The sequence below is a fragment of the Rousettus aegyptiacus genome, unplaced genomic scaffold, assembly GCF_014176215.1.
Source record: "Rousettus aegyptiacus isolate mRouAeg1 unplaced genomic scaffold, mRouAeg1.p scaffold_m13_p_13, whole genome shotgun sequence".
Taxonomy (NCBI): domain Eukaryota; kingdom Metazoa; phylum Chordata; class Mammalia; order Chiroptera; family Pteropodidae; genus Rousettus; species Rousettus aegyptiacus.
In genome coordinates this window covers 11101648-11129073 of record NW_023416288.1, presented here as the reverse complement: position 1 = coordinate 11129073, position 27426 = coordinate 11101648, and the positions used below count along the sequence as shown (strand labels likewise).

Here is a 27426-nt window from a genome sequence, read left to right as displayed (position 1 = left end):
GGGTCAGACTGCATTCAATTGTAAGTGGACTGGCTTCAGGGTGAGGCCTCAGGTAAATAAAATTTTGTTTTAAGTCTGAACAAGTAGGTTAATTTACCAAAGACAATCTTAAACCATAGTGGTGACAGTAGAGAACCTTAAACCTAGATGAGTTCATTCAGTTATAAGATGCACTAGAGAATAAATGGGCTGTACTAGGCACTCATTATGAAGGCTAGCGGGACATTAAAAAATAATAATAATTATATTTAAAATTATTTTTTCTCTTTTACAGTTTCTGATGACTAGGACGAAACCTGCTGGGATATTTCACTTGTTTCCAAGCCCCAGAAAACTGACAGAGCTGCAAAGGGTGCTAATGCTCACCAGTCACCTCTTCCAGATCTCCATATGTGGCTCCTGTTCAAGGGTGGAAAGTAAAATTGCATTGTCCCTTCTTTTTCAAAATTTTCTAAATTGAATTTCATTTTATAATTATGCAAAATACTTGCATAGTTCTAAAGTCATAGTTATAGATAGATAGATGATAGACAGATGATAGATAGATAGATAGATATAGATATAGATATACTAAAAGAAATACATATGCAATCCCAGTATGCCACATCTGATTTCCTCTCTCCCCCTTAGGTATATAGTTTTAAATGTATATTTTTTTATTCCACTTTTAAATATAAACAAATGTGTTTATGCATACATACACTCGGTATGTGTTTATATGTACATGTGTACGTATGTGTGCTTGCACACAGATATTGAAAATCAACCCTCCTTTTTAGATAAGCAGTGAAAAAGTATAATTTTGTCTATTTTGCTATTTTCACTTAATATACATATTATGGAGATTACTTCATGGTGGTATATATAGATTTTCTTCATTCTGTTTACAGCTTAATATTCTCCACAGTGTAAATGTCATATAATTTATATTAGCAGCTTTTTTTCTTTCCTGTTTTTAATGCAACTTTTACAAATAATGCTAGAATGAATAGCCTTGTCATGCATCCATCTATAGTTTTTCAATGCAGAAATATAAAAATAGAAAGTGAGAATGCTAGATCAAAGCTCAGATATATATAAATTTTTTTCTGTTGCCAGATTCCATAATGGTTTTACTTCATCATACTTTTACTCATTTTTATAGGACATAGTAAATATGAAAGTACAATCTATTTTCTTTGGTTACTTTGAACTTTCATGTCATTCTTTTCTTTAGAAATTAAGAGGACTCATTTGAAATCATAAACTCAGAATGAATAAGACAAAGAAAACTGAATTTTTATTTAAAAGTTGGTCAAAATAATAAATTTTTTATACTAATAGGTTATATGTACACATGTGACAGAGAGTGCACATCTGAATATGATGTAACTGGGTGAGTTATTATATTATAAATATTTTCTTATATTTATAGTCTCATAGAATTCCAGATACCATTGTCTCAAATGCATTAAAAGGCATAAATGCATGCCAAATATGTATTCTATTTCTATTTTGCAGTCAATTTTGTATTGTTCTTTCTGTATTAGGGTATTCTCTAGTAATTTTTTTAATGAGATAACTCTCTAAAGGCTTTAACAAGACAGTAATGGAAATATAAGGGAAGCTTTTGCAAACTGAAACATTTTGAACCATTTCTTAAACATTTTAAGTCTTCTATGAAATAAGACCCAGTATTATAAAAAATATTCTGTGTTTTTCGTTGTTTACTGCTTGAGTTCCCTTAAATTATGAATGGGTATTTACTTTTTCCTAGAGTACTTCAAGACCCAGGAATGATTTTAAAAATGTTTCATGTTCAACTCTGAAATTGGTTATGATTAACACAGCAGAGTATCAAAGGAACTTTTGTCAAAGGGTAGAAAGAAGAAAGAGCGGGCAGGAAAAAGAAACAAACCCATCACAGAAGTTTCTTTTTCAGTTTTGTGTTACTTGTCATTGCCACTATTCCTTTTAAGTCAAGTTTTGTTTTAGTCCCTACTCGCTATCTTTCCCTTATCATTTTGCATCCACATCTAAGCTTACCATTATCTGGCTTCTGCTCTTCTCTGAAACTTCCAGAGTTCACAAATAATATCCTATTGACACTCTTCAATTCTTGTCTTACTATATATCACAGTTGCACTTGCACACTGTTGATATCTTTCTCTATTTTAAAACTTACTATTCTAGAATTAAAGGAACATTTCTGTCTTGGTCTCTTCCCCAGTCTCTAGATAATAAATGGTGAAACCATCTGTCCACTCTTCCTTTATATATGCATGGTTTCTCTATTATTCTTCTAGTCCTCTATCATACACACACACACACACACACACACACACACACACACACACGTCTCTCTCTCTATATATATACACACATATATATGTATATATATATATAATTTACATCATTTCACATAAACATGACTACAGAGTTTCTGAATTATATATCTTTTTTTGTTTTTGTTTTTTTCTGGTTACCTCTAATTGGATACTACATAAGCTACTGAAACTATAAATATTTTTCTTCACAGTCTTTCCCCTCAATGTTTCTTATCTCAGTTTATTTCACATTTATTAACATAATCTCAAAAATTGAACTCTTATTTCAGAATTTATTTCTTTCACATTCACCTCTAATCAATCATAGAGCCTTGATATTTCTCCAGTAAGCCTCAATGCTTACATGTCTTTTCCAGGAACTAAATTTAAGCCCTCATCATTTTATGCCTTAATCCTTTTAATAACCACCTAACTTGTTTCCTTGCCTGAAGTCTTACTGAAACATATCATCTAGGTTGGAGAAGAAAGATTCATTTAAAATGTACTACACTGAACAAGCCTGATCCTGTTTGATCTCAGAAGCTAAGCAGGGTCGGGCCCGGTTAGTACTTGCTTGGGAGACCACCTAGGAAGACCAGGTTCTGTAGGCATAAAAAATAAAAAAAAATTTAAAAAAAGAGATTGTAAGCTGACAAGGTCTTTGCAATCTGTGAGGTCAACTAAGGGTTGTCTTGCCTAAAAATAAAATAAAATAAAAATAAATAAAAAAATTAAAAACATAAAAAATGTAATACAATACAATATACAGATGATGTATTATTGAATTGTACACTTGAAACCTGTATAATTTTATTAACCACTGTAATCCCAATCAATTTAATAAACAAATAAAATAAAATACAGGCTGACATAGAAGCACTCTTGCAAAGTCTAGTCCACAACTTCCATGAAATTACTCATCAAGGGTAAACACAAATCTTAAAAGTTTTCTCCACAAACATTAATAAAAAGCTTTTGCCATGTGAGTCAGTTACCTTAATTTGTTCTATTTGCTAGAGATAATTTGAATTCAACTTTTATTTATAGAATCTGATTTTATATTGTAGAATCTGATTCATGGCTAAGGTTTTAGAATAAAAACTATGGGGTTTCAAAAACAGATGAGCAAATTCAATCTTATCACTAGTCTACTTAAAACATCCATTTTATTCCCATCACATACAGGATATAACCCAAGCAACGAGAAATGCTTATCCATTTAAGCTCATCCTCTGTGACTCCTTGTCTCAAATATCATGTACTTGTTTTATCAGATGGTTTTTCATAGCTCTGTGCCTTAACAAATGTTTCCTCTAGTCAAAACGTTTACCTATCAGTCCTTGCTGACCTGTTAACTTTTACATATGCTTCAATATTCAACTCATTAATTCTCTCAGAACATCTTCTCATAATTTTATTTATAATAGTAATGACCATAAAAAATTTGAACATCCATGGTTGTCTCTGCACAGCTATGTTGCCATCGATTCAGTAATGGAGAATGACATTCTTATGCTCTCATATCCTGGCAGAGCATATAACATTAATAACATTCTGTGAATGTGGCTTGAATTGGACTGAGAAAGGTGTGTTAAAAATTCTGTATCAGCTATGAAATTAGAGTAGATAGGGTGGTGGAAAGAAAACCATACAAGGAAAATAAAGTCAATGGCATTGAAAAAATGGGAAAGAGAAAATAAGTAAAATTTGGGTGGATTAATTTATATGTTTAAATATTTAAATTATAATTTCTTCCTAACCATTATTTAGTACCTAATTGACTGTCATCATGTCAGTTCATTTTCAAACCAGGGTTTAACAAAATTCTTCCATAAAATGCTCAATATTCTCTGTTTTCTTAAGATTTTTTTTCTATATTTACTTTACCTTAGCTATGTGTTATACCACCTAGTAACATCTGATAGCTATGTAAAATACAACTAAGCAATATTTATGAGCTTTACGCTCCCTAATTTTTGTTCATGAAAATAGTATATAAAATTTCGTCTGGTTCTTATTATTCAATTCAAATTCAAATTTTATTTAGTATATGGAAACTTAGGATGCAAGTTCTAAGTATTTAAGTGACTCTAACACTTAAAATTCAAATTTGATTTATTTCTGTAGAAATATAATCTCCCACTTTAAAGAAGTATCTTTCATAGTACGTTTGGGACACCAGAAGTTTTCTAATAAATTTAAATAAACTGATAAAAATTATACAGAATAACTTTTTGGATTTTTATTTCTCATTTTTTTATTCACTTAACTTTTATAAACTTCAAATAACTCGCTCTCTTAAAAGATCCAGGAAAAGAAAATGTGACTACATTTTTACACATGGTGAAGGCTACATATTTGGAACTTTCTTCTTTCTTTGCAACCTCCTGTCTCTTTCACCTTTAACTATCTTTTATAGTCTTAACTATCTTTTATAGTTTTAAAATATGTTCTCTTAAAAATAGAATATAATTAGACATTAGATTAGAACATAGAAAACTAAAATGAAGCTTATATTTAACTATAGATAGGTAAAATCACATCTATGCGATAAAAAATGCTTCCTGAACTGTTTATTTTCAGCTTGTGAACTCCTTGATAGTATTCAGTAGTCACAGGGGGGTTGAAGAGACAGATATCAAGAAATTAACCTGCATGATGATATATGTAGGGAATTCATACTTTGTTACTTACACTGTATTTCCAATTTATCTTTTTTGGTTCATATTTCATATTCATATTTATTAGACATCTTTTTTTCTATATATTGCAGTGGCACAGTTTGGAGAAATTTATTTACTGATTGTATTAAAAATATATCTGTATGCAAAGCATTTGAAAATAACTTGAGACATTTTGTAACAATCAGAATGCTGCCATGTTCTTCCATCTTTCTGCTCTTCATTTGGTAGAGCCTATTATTGCCAATCCAAACAATTATAATATTAAAGATTAGAAACTCAAATGATAAATAAATAATAGGAACAGATGACTTCTTTAAAGCAAATTATTTTAATTTAAAGTTCTCAAAAAACAAACATGTAAATTAAAACATCATATATGTAAATTCTGATTGAAAACTTTATATTGTTCTTATTTGGAAGATTGCAAGAAAGAACACTAGACAAACCTTAGCTTAAATTTCAAAATTTGCTTTATAAATAATATGAATGGCAAAATTTGCTTTATAAATAATATGAATTTCCAGAGAGTGTTGTGAGTAACAAATGTAAACCCTGACTAAAAATGTATCATATATAAATCATTGCTTTGTATAATTTACATGTATCATATTCTGAAAATTTCACTAGTTTTCTTCCTAGATATAGATACTTTTATAGGTTTCAATAAATTTAAGACTCATTGATTTATTTTACAAATATCTAAATTTTAAATTTAGATATTTGTCTTTTTCTTACAGAATTTTCAACACTGCATTATAAATTGTTAAACATTAGTTTCCTCCACAGGATAGCTTCTCTCTGAATAGAGACACTAGGTCATCATCTTATCCTTTCAAACTAAATTGTTCATATTGCATAGAACTATATATTTTTTAAAAAATAAATGAATATGTAAGACAGTCCAACACAAACTATTAACAAAGTCTGTTTTAAAGCTTATAAATATGAATGCTGGCCAAAAAAATCAATAAACAAATGAATAAAAACAGTAAATGAAACATTCATCATTTTAAAGTGTTACTTTTCATTATTGTCTCAAATAGAGTATTTAGTATTTGTTGCATATTATCCTAAAATTATAGTTCAGATAACAAATGGGCTTAGCGCTAAAGCCATCAACTGTGCTATTTCTGATAGGAAAAGGCTGTATAATTTCCGCCTGTATATGTTAACAAGGGAGCAGTGGAAATAGCATAGATAACACATTTATGCATATTTTCACTATAGATATTAAAACATTTGAATTCTCAAAGCTAAAACGCGCTTGCTTTTAAATCTAAAACCACTGGTTATGTATTTTTAAAGGGCTATTTATTTACATTACAGTATATTGGATTACTCTGTAATTGAAATTATCATTAGTAGGGCTCTAATAGCTAAAGGAAAAAAAGTCAAGAACTGTGGTCTGAGTTTCACATTCTACAACTTGTAATTCTAGAAAAAATTAAGATTTATTTTGTTATTTTCTACCACTATGCTCTAATTGCGCAAAATCTCATGAAGCTTTAAATCAGAGAAGCTTAGGACGGTAACCACTTTACCACTCTAGTAATTATAGATTGGTAGGTTGATAGCTACGGAAAAATTGAGGGAGTTAGATACGTAGGTAAACAATATATAAATGTATAATAAACTTTTCCATTATGATTAATAAACACATTTCAGAAAGCAATAATCACTTCTGAAATTGACATTAGATATCTAATTTCTGTATTTTTTTAAAAAATTAATTTAAAAAGTTTCTGTTCCAAACGCAAAACTATAATTTCAGCTATAATTAAAAATTCATGCATATGTTCCAAAAATGTACATCTTTAAATGTTACAAGCATTTTATGAAAAATAATGTTTTATTTTAAGTCAAGTAGGAAAGAAGTAAAAGTAATAAATACAAATATTGCCACTTGTTACTAAGGTATTTTATCTAATATCTTTGCTTTAAAAATAGTTTCTTAATTGCTTGCACTGATTTGGATCAAACCCTTATATTGGCAGTGAGGTGAACTGTACAGTTTTGTAATGTTAACATAAGATTTAATTTTGATATTAGATTATAGGAGTTTCACATATAACTCTTGTTTTAAATATATATTTCACACTATGACATGTTTGGATATAGATCACAATTCAGAAAATAGTTCGTTATAAGAGTCAGGGAGAAGTCCATAATATCGATGTCCATAGATGCAAGATTAAAATAAAAATATTTAATAAGTTAAATAAATTAAACTATTTGATTATTAAGTAAATTAATAAAATTCAGATTCTACCATGTTTACTGTTTATGTCAAAGCAAATGGTGGCATTTAAGAATGGAAAGCATTTTGTTTGGATAATAATTTAATTGAATATAAATATGCAAATGAAAGTATTCATATTCATAGGTATAATTTATAGGGATATTGGAATAATTCATAGGAATAATATATAGAGATAATTTATAAATTTATATAAATAATTTATCATAAATATATATTAAATAAAGAAAACTAATTTAAAGTTTTATAATATTACCTTATCTCAATGTAAGTTTTTATGTTTTAAATAAAAATGTGTCTAGCCACCTATCATCAGGTGTTGATCATCTGAGATAATAATTCAGGTGTTATCTACTAAAAATACTCCATGTGTTGGAAGATTCAGAATATATGGAATAAATTAACTATTTATTTAGCACCCCTAGGTCACCTTCTATCTTTGTAATACATATAAGTTCTTAAAATATTTAATAGTTGAAGAAAAAATACAGATTTAGAGATGTGGAAATATATACTTTAACACATTTTTCCATCTGAGAGAGTTATAATTTTCACAGAGTATAAAGTAAGCCAAAGTTTATATAGCACTTGCAGAATCTCCTTGACAGTGAACTTCTAGTTTGGAATCACGTAAACCATCAAACATACGTGTGAACATCATGTCTTAATACCTCAAGTCATGACAAATATTTTTACAACTGTAGCTTTGCCTTAATTTCAAAACAGTATTATAAATACCCTGTCAATAAATCTAGTTTTCATCTTAACATTTAAAAAATGTTTGTTTTGAATGGCTTTTCAAATGTGACAAAGGCCAATTTATAAAGGGAAGGATGAAAGGAAAAAAAGCATTTAAATTAATAGATTAAAATGCATTCTTGTGTTTATAGTAAGTATACTTGCATTTATATATATTGCTATATGTTCATAGAAAAATTTAATGTTGCTAAATACATGAATACTAGTCATTGATAAACTATGTATTATTTATTGACTGTCCATTTCATCCTTGATACAGTTCAACAAGTTAAAAATTTGGCCAAGAATAGAAAATAATCCATTTCTATCATAGCATTACTTTTAAAGATAGGCTATTTTAATAAATTTATAAATTGAGAAACATATCAAGACCTGCCTGATGTCTTATTATATATTTTTGAAATCCAGGATCTTATAAGACATTCCAGTTTTATTTCCTCTCTTGAATGATCTACTTATCAGACCAATATATAAAATGTTACTGCTCATTTCAGGAAACTCCTATTATTTCCAAATCTTACAGGACTTGTGCACAAATGAACCTGGAGTTTTGCAAATGTATGGCAGAGTTGTTTGTTTGAGTGATACCAGAGTGTGTCTAGCTGTGAAGATTTAAGAAAATGTACACCAGTGCCACTTCAAGAAAAAACCATGGTTTTAAATCTTTTAAAAATTATTCATATATACTCACACAAAAAAATCAAAGCTTAAATTGGTATACCATACTGGTTCAGTGAAAATTCTGGTGTCAGAACTTATGCTAAACATTAATTGTTTGTGCTTCGGTTTTCTCATCTTTAAAATAAGAATGTGCACTAAAATTTTTAGACTTAATACATTTAGACTAAATATGTTAATAAATGTCAAGTATTTAGAATCATGTTTGGCACATGTGCATACTTAATGTTACTTACAAGGATGATGGTGCTTGTGGTGATGACACCCACAATGACAATGACATCTTAGTTTGAGCACCCCATGGAGCAGGCCCTAAGACAGGCTTGACTTCAGGTAGATAGATTACTTGGAGGAAGGTGTTTCTGGAAAATATTATGATGGAATAGGAGAAAGTAAGACCTACAAAAAAGATAAGATGACAGAATATGTTACGAAGGGCTTATTATGTTGTGATGTGATCAAATTTAAGACCCATGGAGCCAATTGAGACTAATTATGAGCCTTTATTAGCAGGCCGTCGACTGACTCTCCCCACTAGAGAATCAGACCCGAGCTTTCAGAGGAGGTAGCTTATAAAGCTTATAATTACATTAAACAAGCAAGCAGGTTTACAGTAACAGAAATTAACATTAGCATATCTTTGCACAGGATAACTACACCCTTAACATTAAACAATGGAAGCGGAAGTTGGCCATTTGAAAATTTTCCACCCTTAATAATTATTGATAGTAACTGGAACTCAGTTGTGCTGGAGACTCTGTAAGAAGCCATGTGGAACATTCCTTAGAATCATCCCTCTGGGTTATGGAAATGGAGACAGAAAGGAAGAAGGAAGAAGGCTTGGCATTTATTCACTGGCATCCCTGTTTCTAGATACTGTCTAGAGCAGCTATAGTGAACGAAACTGGCCAAGGAGTTAAGAGGCAGGACATCAACATGGTCTGCCACAGGGTCTTCCACATCAGCTCTTAAATCTACACAGTGAGAGGTTATGCTAATTCATGCAAAATTTAGACTAGAACATAAGGAAACGTTTTTCTGATAATTGTAGGTTTAGCAAAAGTGAGGGGACATTTGCATATTCTAGGTAAGAAGTTTATTATATATATGTGTTCATTTATAGAGAAGTTTTTCTTTTCTTTTTTTTTTCTTTTGGTTCTCAAGTTTTATTTAAGAACTCTTACAAATTATTGCAGATAAATGAGTTTTAATCCTCACCTTCCTCCTCTTCTTCGTCCTGGTTAATCTGGAAGTAACACAATTTGTAACTCCTGTTGTTGTTAGCAACTCTGCACAACCAATTATGTAGATTATTCTTCAAATATTTTTGGGTGAGATATTTCAAATATCTTTTGGAAAAAGGCAACTCAGAAGTCACAGTGATCTTGCTCATGCTCCTTTCAATGGTTACAAACCCTCCGTCAAGATTCCCAGCTTTTCCATTCACTGGTTCTCTTCTGAAGAAACTGCTCAAAATTGGCAACATCCATGATTCCATCTTCTAAAGGATGTGTAGTCAAGGGTAAACTTCAGAACCTGCTTCTTTTCTTGCTCCCTTCGCCACAAGCTTTTTCACAGGCACCATGGTGGCAGCGGAGGCAGAAAGGGCTAGAGAGGTTTTTTCTTAATGGAGATTTCCTATCTACTTTCTCTAGTTCTGCTCAGCATAGGACTACTATGAAATTAATTATTCAGATATCCTTATTTTCTTCATTATCTTGTGACTGCCTCATGCAAGAGAATTTTCCATGACAGAAAGTGCCCAAAAGTAGTGGCTTGTTATTTTTCCAAAGGCAGAATAAAAAGATCCCCTGAGAGCATTAAGAATTTCCTTCTTTATCTGAAGTTTTGTTTTCTGCAGTATTAGTTACCAATGGTCAAATGCAGTCCAAAAATATTAAATTAAAAAATTCCAGAATTAAACAATTTAAGTTTTAAATTGCATGACATTCTGAGTAGTGTGATGAAATCTCTCACTGTCTTACCGTGGATGTAAATCATCCATTGTCCACTGACTCTATGTTGTTCATGCTCCCGACTCGGTTGCTTAGTAGCTGTATGGATTATCAGATTGACTGCCACAGTGTTACAGTGCTCATGTTCAAGTAATCTTTTTTTTACTTACTAAGGGCCCTAAAGCACAAGAGTAGAAATGTTGGCATATGCCAAAGAGAAAACTGTTTCCTTTAAGTGAAGATGTGAAAGTTCTCATTTTAATAATAAAAATAACTGTATGCTGAGGTTGCTACATCATTCATTTCATCTCGTCACATAGGCATTGTATCATCTCACATCATCACAAGAGGAAGAGTGGTAAGTACAGTATAATAAGGTATTTTGAGAGAGAGAGAAATACAAAGAGATGACATTTATATAATTTTATTACATATGCCATTATAATTGTTCTATTTAATTGTTAGTTATTCTTGCAAACCTCTTATTGTGCCTAATTTATAAATTAAACTTCATCAGAGATATGTATATATAGGAAAAAACATAGTTTGTAATACCTGCAGTCTAGGCATTCACTGGGGCACTTGGCACGTATTTAGGGGAACTACTATAATCTCTTTTCTTGGTTAGTTGTAGGATTTTCTGATTTATGCATACAGACAATGTTTTTGGAAAGGTGCCTTTACTATATGAAGCGAAATTTGACAGTCCAGTTGGGTTTTACTATAAAGAGACTGTCTTCTCAAAGGATTGATTTCTTTTACAAACAGAGCAAAATAACTACTGCATTATGTGCCAGAATAACTCAAAACTGATTGATTAGAATCTAGACTGGAGTCACGTTCCCAAAATGAGGGCCAAGGACTTTGGGGTCTCATGATTTATGGGAAAAGACACCTAAATGCAGATGTACATCAAACATCGCTCATAGTCTGAGTAAATAAAATATTTAACATAGATATATATATATCAATATTTTGCATTTTATTTATTATAGATTTATTTAAGAATATAAATAAATTTATAGTAATAGTTGATTAAGTATTTACTTATCAAAATAACCCGATATATGTCATGGAAATTTTTGAAAGAGCTGTAGAGTCAGAATTCAAGATTTGGGTTCAAGTTCTCTTTTAATTTTAGATAAATAAAATTAAGTTAATTTACTTCTCTGAGTTTACTTCCTGATTTATAAATAATTTTAATACTTGTAAATGTTATTTTATGTGTATGTGTATTATTTTGTGTTTATGTAAATAGCATGCATGTATTGCTTACAATTATACCTACATATATTTATGAATTATATAACATGTTATATACCCTTTGTAACATAATACATTTCACATTAAAAATTGATAAGGCTAATGCTAAACTACTAGCAGTTTGAGTACACCCTTCAAATACGATTTCTGAATAATACAGAATAATATTTTACACATGTATCTTTAGAAAACATTGTAAGTATTTTTCCTCTTCATGCTCCAATGAAGTCATTTTTCAGACTACCTTACAAACCTAAAATAAAAAAGAAAATACAGTAAATTCAATGTTTAATTTACATTTAATACATATCAAATGGCATATAGTGAAATTTTTGTCTACCTCTTACATGCTGTAGAAAGTTCTTACAATGTGGTGTTACCAAAATAAAGTATTCTTATTACGTAGTTAATTTATTGCCAACTTTATGTTTTTAATAACCAAAATCATCAAAATGTCTAACATATATAGACTGTATATAATCCAAGCCTGGAAGAAAAATAAATTTCTAACTAAAACTATCAGATCTTAACATGGGGCTCATTAATAGTATCAAAATTTATCATTACCACATACTTTTAAAACAAGGGTCACTGACTTTTATTATTTATTTCTAGTCTTTGAAATAAAATTCTCTACTTTTGAGGAATTTACTTTGGAAGCTTATTTTTTCTTAGCATGTAATAAAAATTTTTTAAAAAAAATTAAATTAGCTGACCCATCGTCATGTGAGCATTCCAAAATTGGGAAATATAAAAGCATTATAAAGCTAAACTTAAATGTTCATGATTATGAACTGTACTCAGAAAAGTGCAGTCACAAAAGTTTTACTGTACCAAGAATAAATCTTACTCTGGATGATGACTTGAAGGAATCTAGTTTTTCTTAACCTCAGAGGAGGCCTCTAATATGTTAGTAAACTTATATTCTACAGTGACATACTGCATTGCCATAGATTAACCTAGCATACTGTAGTCTTGAAGGATTTATTACATTCTGGTCTACTGATCTAAAAGCCAGCAAGAGGGCAGATGTGCTGGTGGTCGGGCCTTTTAGAAATATTCTCACGTGATCATGAGTTGGGGTGGAACAAATTTTCTTTTTTTCAGAACACAAGGCTAGCCCTGAAAAGACACATTTTATAATAAAATTGTGTTATCTTAAACTCAAATATGCACATATAAAAATATCTTATTTCTCTTCTCTCCGCTTCAGATGGTTCCACTTAAGTTCCTTTATTAGTAGATGCTGTGCCAGCCACGGGGCATTGAGCCGATATGTTAGTATCCTCTCAAATCCTAGTTATCTCTTCCTTCACAATTCCTTTCCTCTCATATTCCTCTCTTTTCATTCACTTATATCTGGATGCTTGATTCATGCTGTGGGCCAAAAAAAATATTTAAGCCAACAAAGAGCAAAAATAAAATAAACACAGAAAAGCCAATGTCTTGTTCAGCATGTAATTCATTCTGTGAGCTCATCAATTGTTACTAATATCCAGATTTTAATAATTTAATGTTTGCTTTTTGTGTGAAGTGAGTAGATAGATCTTATAGCTAAATCACAGGCTCCCACCAGAATTTCCAGTAGCACAAAACTTAATATAAGTACAAAGAAATTCTAGGCAGAAGGAAATGAAGGAATCAATGCGTTGAGGCAGGAAGGAAATAATTATAGTTTGAGGAAAAGACCAAAGGCAGTATAGCCATGCAAGCCATGATATAGAGTTTAAGCTTTAATTGCTAAGGGAAGACAATGAAGCATTTCAAGCATGGGAACATGATTCAATTTATAGTTTTAAAAATCGTTCAGATTGCAGTGGGAGAATGAATTGTAAAGACAAAAGTAGAAGCTGAGGAATCATTTAGAAGCTATTGCAGTAATCTAGGCAAAACATGTTTTTTGAGGTATAGCTTGCACAATTCAATGGTGGGATAACTAGAGAAGGAAATAGAAAGAGGAAAATTAAAGATCACTAATACTTTTCACTTGAACATCTGAGTGGTATCATTACTAAATGAAGGAGATTGAGTAACTAACATGTGTGAAATTACAATGAGGACTAAAGAGTTCCTTCGGGAATTATCAATTGCAGAATGGCTTTATTACATTAAATGCTCAATCTTTTTCAATATTAAAACAAAACAACATCAAACTCTGTCTCAATGTTGCTACTTTTACTTTTTCTTGGCTTCTTACATTATTTCTTAGAAAAAATCTCTCTCTCTTTCTCTCTCTCTCTCTGTCTCTCTCTCTCTGTCTGTCTGTCTCTCTCTCTCTCTCTCTCTCTCTCTTTCTGTGTATATATATCCTTCACCTTTCAGTCGTTCCTCAAACCTATTACACTTTGGCCCCTAATGACATTACTCTTCTAACACTCTTCTAACAGTTTTAACTGTAGTGCATTGTTTCTCAATGTGTGGATTCCTGAAACAATGATATCAGTATTACCTGGGACCTCATCAAAAATAAAAATTCTCAGGCTCTACCCTAGATCTGATTCTGAATCAAAATGGACCCAGAGATTTCTCTTTTAAAAAACACACCAAGTGATTCTGATATGTGGCGAAGTTTACAAAAACACTGTTGTGGTAGGATGCTCTGGTGCGTTCCCCCCATCTCCTCTTTAGGTCTGAGGCACTCATTCCCCCAACTTCTGGGAGTGTTGGCAGCGAGGAACCCTTAGGCAAATTCCTCTCACTAGGAGAAGTTATCTTCAAGCAAATAGAGCAAAGAGCCAAATAGAGCTAAGATCACACCTTATCCCCAGAAACATTCTTTCTTTTATAACCAATAGATGGAGGGGCTGGCACAAAGAATAGGCAACCTTCTTTCAAAGTGGGAAATTATAAACAGCCATATCATTTTTTAGGATTCTTTCCAATATTGTCTGCAATCACATTTTAGCTCAACATCTTTTCTTCAGTCCTGATTTCCTCACACTTCACAGGTGTTTTGTTATTGTTTGTTTATTTGTTTGTTTGTTTTTCCTGTAATACTTGCCAATAATCCTTTTGCATGCAAATATCAGACATTTGGTTTCTGATCCCATCCCAGGGAAAACCTGCACTAAAATATTTACTGCTGATATCCTCAGTGCCAGATGTAATAAAATATTCAAAAACTATCTCATTTATCTGCTATAATTTTCTCATATGACCACTGTTTTCTTCTTGAAATCTCTATTAGTTTCCTGAATACCATTCTTGCCTGGTCTCTCTCTGATCTCTTGATTTCAATTTTCCTTTTGAGGAATTTTCCCCTTCATTCATTCCTTCAATTTTATCCTTCTATTATTTGTCCTTCCAGCTAACTCCTCTTTAAAAATGTCTTACGCCATACTGTACATTAGATCTCCTGAATTTATCTATGGTGACTAATTAATAGCAATGAATTATATGCTTGGAATTTCCTAAAATAGTAGATCTTAAATGTTCTCAACACAGAATAAAAAAGGTAACTATGTAAGAGGAGATGGTTTTGTTAATGAACTTGATTGTGGTAATCATTCACGTTGTATATGTACATTAAATCATAACGTTGTAGATCTAAAAGCAAACCCAAATCACATTGTACATTCTAAATATATACAATTTTTACTTGTTAATCATACTTCAATCAAGCTTAAAAAAAGTCTTTCATATTTATTGAATCAAAAAAGATACCAAATTAACACTCTAGTTCAGAACTCCAGAAGTATTTCCCCTTTTGTTTACTAGACATATCCAACCGAATGTCCTAATAGGAACTCATAGAATAATTTATTCAAAAGGTATTGATTAGATATATCTTATTTATCAGATATTAAAATGTGTTGGCATATTCAAAATTGAACACTCTCTAACCCCAACTTGGTGTAAGTAAGGACATACGAGTGTAGGGATAAATTTATCTGATCTTGGGCAACAACCGTTTAGGGAATTTAAAACAAATATCTTGTTGCTGAAAGCCTGAGTTAGATCAAGAGATTTTGAGGGAGGTTGAGAAAATGGGTAGCTTCTCTTACTGAGGAGAAGGGAGCCAGCTGCCCCAGGGAAAATTGATGTTTTCCAACAGGCTATATACCTGTTTTTTCTTGCCATTATCTACTTAGAAAAGAGTCTAAACTCCACAAGGTCCTTCAGAAAATAACTTTTAGAGTCTAGCACCTCAGTCTAATTTTCTAGCCTCACATTCTGTTATTCTGGTCACAGAAAGCAACTTATGATTTCCTTACTATTACATCTTTTCTTATCTCTCTGTTTCTATCTGGACAAATTATTTTACCTAGAATGTTTTTTCTTTTTTAGTTTAATAAAACCTTAAAGATTTGATAAATTGATAATTATTCCACAATATTCCACTAATGTTTATTAAGTACCTACTGTGTGCCTGGAAATATTCTACAGAAATATGATATTTTAGTGAACACACGTAAATATAGGTCTCCGTTGAATAGAGCTTATATTCAAGTGAGAGAATATGTAAAATAAACACTAAGCACAATAAATAAGTATGTATGCCAGTAGGTAATAACTAGTATATGGTAACAAAACCAGAGCTGATTTAAAGAGATTGGCTGTGCCAGAAGATGCTAAGAGTCTTGTAATTTAAAAAATGGTGATTCAGGTAGGCACATTTAAATCTGGCTCTGGGATTTGTCCTTAAGTTGACATGATAAACTGCATATACATTTTACTTTTTCCAGTAAAATAAAAGTAAGGTAACTTTACAGTTTTGCTTATTATTTTTATTCTCTAAATTACACTGTCTACTTCCTTGATTTTCATTGCAAGTTCAAGTTGGATGAATTATTTCTATGCCTGATAAAGAACTTCAACTGAATTAACATGTCACTCAAAGTGTGGTCTATGGATCTCATTAAAGTTTGAGAAGAATTGGCCTATAAGACCTAGAAAACAACATTTTAGGAAGTTTATGGAAACACTTTAAACAGCTTTTTAAAAAACAAACCAGTATGTTATTATATAAATCCAATTAATATGTCTTTATTTGTTCTTTGTTGGTGACATCATCACAGTAACATATTACCTATAGTTATAAAACTGGCAGTCAAAAATGTTATTCCCATGCCTTTTCAACCCTCCTAATTCCCAGAAATTCCATCCATGAAGAACAAAGAAAAAGAAAGTATGTTCATTTATATGAAAATTGGAACACAACTTATAATAACTCTGTTGAGTCTTTCACAAGATTGCCACTGGCTGTGAAAAGTACATCTTCGAAATTTAAGAAACCCACTCCTATATACTTAATTTTTTTATTATTTTATGATTTATATACATACTACTGACAGTTTCATTTTACTGTAAATAATTGTTTTATTTCTATTCATAAATGATCTATTAATTGTAAGTTCTCTAAATTGGTTATTTCCATGTAATTATATTAGGGTAATATATTTACAGAAGTGAAATCATAAAGGTCAGTTAATTCAACCTCTTGCCCAACAGATGAATCTACTCTGTGTTGGAAGCTTTGGCTAGGTTATATGGCAGTGACAAGCAATCCCAGAATTTTAGAGGCCTACAACACTCAAGTTATATTTTATTGCAGGCTGGGGGTGTTCTGTGAGGCTCTATTCCTTGTGCCTTCAGTTCAGAATCTAAGTTGTTCAGTGTAATTAATCAGTTCATTCTCCCTAGTACTCTAACAGTCAAGTTCTTAAAACTTCAGCTCAAACCAAGCGTCTGTCAGTTATGCTCACATTTCATTGACTAAGGGGAGTCTCATGCGAAGCCTTTCCATGGTGCTAAAAAGAACAGTCCTTCCAAGCAAACACAGTGCAAGTATGGAATTTGTGGAAATGGATAAACCTCTCAGAGAATAGGGGAAAGCAAATAATTAAGAATGATAATTTTTTTTATGCAATTCAAGATTTATATACATCTAACTTAGTTATGAAACTTATTTTAAATTGAACAGTTCTGAAGCCAGTCCAGCAAAGGGGAATATAGCCTGCACTAAGTATCGTTTCCATCACATAATAAACTATTAAGTCATTAGTCGGCCCTATTTTTGAATGCACTTACTTCATAATGTAAACTCCAGCCATTGAGAGGAATGAAAAGTTGATCTCCAATGTGAATTTTCTTCTTTATCAAACCTGCCACTTTTACCCTCAGTGCCCAGTTTCTCTTTCTGTCTTGGATGGCCAGAAGCTGCCTTAGAACTCATATTTCTTTTTATTTCTGTCTCTTTTTCCATTATCATTTACTTCTAAAGTTTTTTAAAGTTTTATTTTTTAAATATATAAATACTGTAACCAAATTTCTATAAAAATTTTATTTCACTTAGAAAACTTAAATCTTTATCAGTTAAATTGAACATGCGTCATTTAGAATATGGGTTAGGAGTGAAGCTGATGGTGGACATTGTGGGTTATGCACTAGGAAGATGAAGATTGAGTGGAAAGAGTCTTAAATCATCCCCTGAGGTAGAGGAGTGTTTTCTACAAAACTACCTTTTGATAGTTTGACTTTCTTATGGACTTAATAATTTCAGATTTGTTAATAAATAACTATAAATTAGTGAGAAGTTAAAACAAAACAAGGGAAAATCATAACTTAATTTCTAACATTAAGTATTTTATAATATCAAATAAATAAGTAATGTCTCTATGTCATAAAACAGCTATAAATTTAGCTATATTTCCTTATATCTAAGAAAAAAAAAACTATCTCAAACTGATAAAAACCTTCTTTCCTTTATCTCATTTTCCTTTCTTGCCATACATACACAAAATAAAATAAATAATTTGTTAGGCAAATTTTTAAAAAAGTTTTGCTCAAGGATGATGTACGAATTAACCAGTTAATTTCCTGTTTAACTTCTATTTGTATGTGTAGACATGGCCTGATTTTTTTTAGCCCAGCCTAAAGTTTTTTTGTGGTAAATTTTGTTTCTGTTACAAGATCATTTGGGTTCTTTTGAAAAACTGTTTAGAGAATGAGGATTTATGCTTCCAATCACTTATATTAAAACAATAACATTATAAATATTTAAAATCAAAGACTATGGTGTGTTTGAATAAATTTTAAGTTTTTCAATAAATATTTCTGGGAAGAAACCATAAAAAGAAGCTTCTGAAAAAAAATAAAATATTTGCATACATTTTAACCTCTATGGAATATAAAATTTGCTTTCACTGCACTGTTCGTTACCACTTCAAGTCCAGTAGGATTTCCCTTATTTGAGTGAATAAGCCAGAGGAGCCACCCACAGAACAATGTGTGGCTTATTTATCACCACTGCTCTAATCAGGGAGCTGTTTCTTCAGATAAACTCTTTTGCTTAAAATATTTTTCCTGCAGTGCCATTTAGCTTGATTGGAAAAGCAGTGATCCCGCCTCCATTTTCATAGTGAAATCAGAAAACTTTCTTTTGCCCTTCAACAGTTTTTAAAAATATAATTCAATAATTCAAAAGTAGCAATATTACTTTTAGTGCTTGGAGAAACATGATCTAATTAATGTATGAATTGAAGAATAAAGTCTATTTTTCTAGACTGGTATTTTTGAATTAGATATTATAGAAATCTGATCTGTCTTTTAAGTCACTATTTTACTTTACAGAAGGCAATAAAATTCTAGTAGCATCTAGACTTATGCTATTGTTTTAAAAGAATATTTCATAAATGCAACAGAAATATGCTTACAGAAAGTGGAACTTCAGGAGTACAGGTTTTTTTATATTTAGGGCTTTAAATTTTTGTAGGGTATAATCATTTAATCATATAATTAGCTTTATATTGTGAACAAAATAATAGCTCTCTTTCTTCTGTTTCTAAATGGGAAAATGGTTAAGTGCAAATTGAAACCACTTAGAAATGCCTAAATAGCTAGAGGGGATTCATCCTGAGAACGATAAGTCAAGCTTATTTTTAAATGTTAAATAGGGCCCCGAAGCACAGTTCAGACAGAGCAACTAAGATACCTTTGCATGCAATACTGTGAGGTATTTCTTTTATAAATTCTATAACAGCTATTGTTAGAAAAGTTGTTTAAAATTTAAACTAAGCTAAGTACAAATACGAGTTATTTACCTAGTCTTATTCCATGAGATTCTAGAAAATTGCTTTACATTTATTCTTTTAAATAAAGTATTCCTCTTGGATTGCAATTTGTTTTAAATAAGTGTGTGAACTCCATGTGGGGCTTGAAACTGTGGAAAATAGAGGTTGGGTAAAACTTGGAATTATTTATAGCTCTTATACAATTTTATTTTGTAATACATTCCGATATGATACTTTCTTAGATGAAAATACTGAGGTTTGGGCTATATTCAAAGAAAAATATAGATTTGATTAAAGTTCTTTAAGGAAATTAAGATTTTTATAAAAGTTCTCATATTTGATCATTTCTAGGGCCCAGCCCAGAGATCGTGCAAAAAACATCGAGTTGCTATTTAGAGAATCCCTCGTGCATCCCCAGAGACAAAGGACAGCAGGGTCATAGTCTTAGCTTGCCTAATCCAGCTACAGATGCCTGCACAGAATGTACTACACTAATTTGCCCACAATTTAAGCTCATTATAATACTATGTTTATGCCCGGAAGTTCATGAATCTAATTATAATAGACTAAATTTTGGATAAGGCCATGTGCACTAGGCAAAGCCAAGCCAAGTGTCAATCAAAATAACCTCATTTGCCAATCATTTAAGAATGCCTTTGTAACCACCTATTACAGCCCCAAATATAACACAGACCTCTCCCTCCCTCAGGGTTACAGCTCTCTATCTTCCCTGGCTGTAACCCATGCCCCTGCCCTTCCCTCATTTCCATGTGGTGAGCCAGTTCAGGCTTGACCGGTCTTCTATCTCGTAATATGCCTTTAATAAACAAATATTTCTCATATATACTGAGTTGAAATTCAGTGATATGGACCTGGAGGTGTTACCAGAATTCCAATCACAGCAACAGTAATGAATTTATGTTGTATGTGTCACACATGCACATATGCGTATATGCAAATATATATTAAAAAATTGAATAATTATTTCGGAATTTTAAAATAAATTTAGTATAAAAATTAGAATAATAAAATTGTGGTTGTATAACATTTATTACAAAGTAATGAAAAGGTATAGGTAGCCTTGTATTTAATTATAGAACAAAATTATTAAATTTATTAAATATTATTATTAAAAATTTATTAAAATTAGAGCCGGAAAAACATGGTGAAGGGAGAGACATCCTCAGATCTCTCCTCTTGAAACAACAATAAGCTGAACATCTAAAACTGAACGAAAAATACCCAAACTGCACACCATCATGTCTGAGTGTAGGATTTGTGCATAATTGCTACCATAGGTCAGAATCCCAGGTGTGGGGAGATGGATTGGTAGAAATAAAGAATCTGCTTCTCACAGCCACCAGAGCCCCCGTAGTAGGAGAGCCAGGGGAGAAGGAGTGGCGACATCCTTGAGCAGCCCTGCATGGAAAATTATGAGCTCCCCGCAGCCCAGCGGCAGGGCCCAACCATGAGGGCAGAAGGCAGAGAAACCAGAAGGCGGAAAAACAACAGTTGATTTTTACCAGCCCTGGTTGCAAAACCGAGGCTGAGTTGCAGCCCCCAACCCAGAGGGCCCCTCCTCCCAAACCCTCCGAGAAAGATCATTGGGGAGCCCCAGGGAAATCTGAGCAAACGCTGAGAGGACTGAAGCTGCCTCTTGCGGCCTCTGGAGCTCCCAGCAGGAGGAGGGGGAGGGGAGAAGCTGCCGCGAATTCCCTGAACAGCCCCACCTAGGAGTGCTGTAACTTCCACATAGCCAGCTGCAGGGCCTAGTCATCAGGGCAGAAAGCAGAGAAGCAAGACGGGACCACAGAGAAACAACAGTTGATTTTTATCAGTACATTTGCAAAACTGAGGCTGAGTCACAGCCCCCAACTCCTAAACCAGAGGGCCCCGTCCCCCATACCCTTTGAGACCTGTTGCCATGGAACCCCAGTGGAATCTGAGCAAATACTGTGGAGACAGTCACTGAAACTGACAGGGACCGAAACTGAAACTGAGGGTAGTAAGGATGGTTAAATATCTATAAGAAAATAAAAAAGCATTTTTAAGGTTTATTATATAAAGCAGAGATCCAAGAGGCTTAGACACCACCTACTGGAAACTGAAAGAAAAGTACCTTCTTTGCAGCAGGCTAAAGAATGACTTTTATATAATACATCTTCTTTCTGGAAAAACAGCAGAATACACTTCCATTAATGCCCAGGCAGAGAAATAGTCCATTAAACACCATGAATAACCAAGGTGACAATGCATCTTAGAAAGAAAGAGAAAAATCTCCAGAAAACAAGTTTACAGACATAGGAATATATGATTTAAATGGCAGAGAATTCAGGACCATACTTCTGAAAAAACTCAGTGAGTTCCAAAACAAGTCATAGCAACAACTTCAGGAATTGAAAAAACAACTAGATGAGCAGAGCAAGGAGATTGAAACCCTCAAAAAGAACTGAATAGACCTCTAGAGATAAAAAACACACACACACACTACAAGGTATGAAAAACAAAATAGCAAGCTTGGGAAATAGAGTCAAACAAATGGGGGAAAGGTTCAGTCATATTGAAGATAGAAATCTAGAAATAAATCAGAAGAAAGAAGACAGAAACCAAAGAATAAAAAATAATGAAAGAGAAATTCAAGAGCTAGCTGATACCATCAGGAGAGGAAGCATAAGAATAATAGGCATTATCAAAGGTGAGGAAAAGGAGCAGGGAATAGAAAGCATTTTCAAATAGTTGACAAGAATTTTCCAAATCTAAGGAATGAACTGGAGCTTGGAATTCAAGAAATCAACAGAACACTCAATTATCTCAACCCAGAAAGGCCTTCACAAAGACACATTACATTAAAGTTATCGAAAATCAACAACAAAGATAGAATTCTCAGGGCAGCCAGGGAAAAGAAGATGGTAACCTATTAAAGAAAACCCACTGGATTATTGTCATACTTCTCAGTGCACGCCATACAAGCCAGAAAGGAATGGAATCAAATATTTAGACTATTAAGTGAAAGGAACTACCAGCCTAGAATAATGTATCCAGCTAAGCTCTCCTTTAGATATGAAGGAGAAATTAAGATATTTCCAGACATACAAAAACTGAGGGAATTCTCCACTACAAGGCCTGCACTACAGAAAATTCTGAAAGAGGTCAGCTCACCTGAAAAAAAAAAATGACAAAAAACAAACAACAACAACACCAAAACCCCCCCCCATAATTACCAGTAAAGTGACTATCAGGCAAATAGAAGCAGAGGAGTGCAATCCTTACTGAGAACAGGCTATTATTTGCTTAAATAATAATAAGAGAATTGCTATAGCAAGATAGTAATGAATGTTCAGCATACATAGGGACAAATTGAGACAACAATGACTGTGGAAGAGGAGACAAAGATCCAGATTCACGAAGGGAAATGGAGATAAGGCATGCACAAAAGAAAAGGGATGACTGTGTATATATATATATATATATATATATATATATATATATATATATATAGTCTGTATATATGACTGCATATATATATATGATAGTTATATATATATATATATATAACTATCCTTTTCATATTCATAATGATAACCTTACACCAAAGATTCAGAACTGAAGTATATAACATAAAACAAGAAGATCCATAGGGAAAAACCACAAAAGCCAACTAAAATAAAGAAAACAGAAAGGCAAGGACAAGGAAGCAATGGAAACACCGAGCTACCAGAAAGCAAAAGAAAATGGGTATAAGAAGACCTCAGATTTCAATAATCATCCTAAATGTAAATGGACTGAAATCACCAATAAAAAATGCACACAGTTGCAGAATAGATCAAAAACAAAATCCAACTAAATGCTGCCTCCAGGAGACACATCTCAGCTCCAAAGACAAATATAGACTCAAAGTGAAAGGATGGAAAATGATATTTCAAGCAAATGGCATTCAGAGAGAAGCAGGAGTAGGAGTACTAATATCAGATGAAATAAACTTCAAAATTAAAAAGGTAAAGAAAGATACTGAGGCACACTTCATAATGATAAAGGGAATCACGCACCAAGAAGACATAATACTTATTAATATCTGTGTTCCCAATCAGGGAACCCCGAAATATGTAAAGCAATTACTAATAGAACTAAAGGGAGAAACAGACCGAAACACTATTATAGTAGGGGATTTAAATATCCCACTGTCAGATATAGACAGATCATCCATACAAGAAATTAATAAGGTAATAACTTCCTTAAATGACACATTAGACCAACTGGACATAATTTACATATACAGAGCCTTACATCCCCAAACAGCTGCTTACACATCCTTCTCTAGTGCAGATGGAACATTCTCAAGAATTGACCACATACTGGGACACAGAAATAGCCTCAGCAAATATAAGAGGGTTGAAATCATACCAACCATATTCTCTGATCATAATGCTTTGAAACTAGAGATCAACTACAAAAAGAATTCAGGAAGAACCACAAATACATGGAGATTAAACAACATGCTACTTAAGAATAACAGGGTCATAGAAGAAATGAAAAGAGAGATCAAGAAATACATAGAAATGAATGATAATAATAGTTAAAATATCAAAATTTTTGGGACACTACAAAAGCGATCATAAAAAGAAAATTCATATTATTACAGACCTACCTCCCAAAACAAGAATGAGCCCAAATAAACAACCTAACACTTCATCTTAAAAAAACTAGAAAAGGAAGTACAAATGAAGCCTAAAGTCAACAGATGGAAAGAAATCATCAAAATTAGAGTGTAAATAAATGAAATTGAAAGCAACAACAACAACAAAAACAACAGGAAAAATAAATGCAACAAAGAGCTGGTTCTTTGAGGTTAATAAAATCGACAAATCCCCAGCTAGACTCACTAAAGAAAAAAGAGAAAGGACACAAATAAATAAAATCAGGGATGAAAGAGGGTAAATTATGACAGACACCACAGAAATACAAAGCATCATACAAGAATACTATGAAAAACTGTATAACGCCAAATTTAATAACCTAGAAGAAATGGACCAGTACTTGGAAAAATACAATCTTCCTAGACTGAATCAAGAAGATCTGGAAAATCTAAATAGACAAATCAGCAGTATAGAAATTGAAACGATCATCAAAAACCTACCAAAAAGTAAAAGTCCTGGACCGGATGGCTTCACCAGTGAATTCTACCAAATGTTCAAAGAACATTTAATACTTATTCTCTTCAAACTCTTCCAAAAAATCAAAGAGGAGGCAATACTTCCCAATTCATTTTCTGAGGCCAATATTACTCTGATACCAAAACCTGGTAAAGATAACACTAAAAAAGAAAACTACAGATCAATATCTCTCATGAACACAGATGCGAAATTCCTAAATAAGATATTAGCAAACTGAATACAGCAACATATTAAAAAGATTACACAACACGGTCAAATGGGCTTCATCCTAGGAACACAGGGATGATTCAACATATCAAATAGATTAATGCGAAACATCACATAAACAAGTTAAAAAATAAGAATCACATGAACATATCAATAGATGCAGAAAAAGCCTTCGACAGGATACAGCATCCATTTATGATCAAAACACTTCACAAAATCAGTACAGAAGGAAAATACCTTATATAATAAAGACCACATATGACAAACCCTCAGCCAACATTATACTTAATGGTGAAAAACTAAAAACCTTCCCTCTAAGATCAGGAGCAAGGCAAGGCTGTCCATTATTGCCTCTGTTATTCAATATAACATTGGAGGTTCTAGCAAGTGCAATCGAGCAAAAGAAAGATATAAAAGGCATCCAAATAGGAAATGAAGAAGTCAAGCTGTCACTATTTGTGGATGACATGATTCTCTATATAGAAAACCCTAAAGACTCCACAAGAACACTTCTAGAAACAATTGGCAAATACAGTAAAGTCTGTGGTTACAAAATCAATGTTCAAAATTCTGTAGCATTCCTATATTCTAATAATGAAGCATCAGAAAAAGAAGTGGATAAAATAATTTCTTTTGCAATTGCAACAAAAATAATAAAATACTTAAGAATAAATTCAATGAAACATACGAAAGACCTATATAATTAAAATTATAAGACCCTATTAAAAGAAATCAAAGAAGATACAAAGAAATGAAAAGATATTCTCTATTCTTGGATTGGAAAAATCAGCATAGTTAAAATGACCATATTACCTAAAGCATTATACAGATTTAATGCAATCTCCATCACAATCCCGTTGGCATTTTTTAAAGTAATAAATAAAAAAAAATCATTAGATTGTATGAAAGCACCAAATACCATAAATTGCCAAAACCATCCTGAGAAAAAAGAACAAGGCTGGAGGCATCACTCTGCCACCTTCAAATTATACTACAAAGCGATAGTAATCAAAACGGCATGGTATTGGCAGCAAAACAGACACCAGATCAGTGGAACAAAATAGAGTCCAGAAATAAACCCATATTTCTATTGGCAAATAATTTTTGATAAAAAGGCCCAAATCATACAATGGAGAAAGGAAAGCCTTTTCAATAAGTGGTGCTGGGAAAACTGAAAAGCCACCTGCAAAAGAATGAAACTAGACTGTTGTCTATCACCACACACCAAAATTAACTCAAAATGGATTAAGAACCTGAATATAAGACCTGAAACAATACAATGCATACAAGAAAACCTAGGAACTAATCTCAAGAACCTTGGACTTAAAGAGGATTTTATTAATTTGACCTCTAAGGCAAGGGAAGTAAAAGCTCAAATAAATGAATGGGACAACATAAAACTAAAAAGTTTCTGCTCAACAAAAGAAACCATCAACAAGGTAAAGACACAACCATCTGAATGGGAAAATATATTTGCAAGTAATGCCTCTGATAAGAAAAACGACTCAACAACAACACAACAAACGATACAATTAAAAAATGGGCAGAAGACCTGAACAGACACTTCTCCCTAGAGAGCATACAAATGGCCAACAAATGTATGAAAAGATGCTCAACATCACTAGCTATTAGGGAAATGCAAATCAAAACCGCAGTAAGTACTATCTCGTACCTGCTAGAATAACTATAATCAACAGGTCAAGTAATAATGTTGGAGAGAATGCTGACAAAAAGGAACCCTTATACACTGCTGATGGGACTACAAATTGGTACAGCGACTATGGAAAACAGTATGGTGGTTCCTCAAAAAATTAAGAATCGATCTACCATATGATTCAGCGATCCCTCTACTGGATATTTACCCCAAAGACTTGAAAACTCATATCCATAAAGATATTTGCTCACCGATGTTCATAGCGGCATTATTTACGGCGGCCAGGACACGGAAGCAACCAAAGTTTCCTACAATAGATGATTGGCTAAAGAAGCTTTGGTACATATATACAATGGAATATTACTCTGCCATAAGAAGAGATGAAATACTGCCACTTGCAATAACATGGATGGACCTTGAAATAATTATACTAAGCTAAATAAGGCAGACAGAAAAAGTTTAAAATCACATGATATCACT

The 27426-nt window shown here is 32.3% G+C and overlaps 1 pseudogene; it reads right to left on the bottom strand.

The window, feature by feature from the left end:
* Positions 1 to 9891: 9891 nt before the first annotated feature.
* On the bottom strand, positions 9892 to 10269 carry LOC107517379 (annotated as a pseudogene).
* Between the last annotated feature and the right edge of the window lie 17157 nt (positions 10270 to 27426).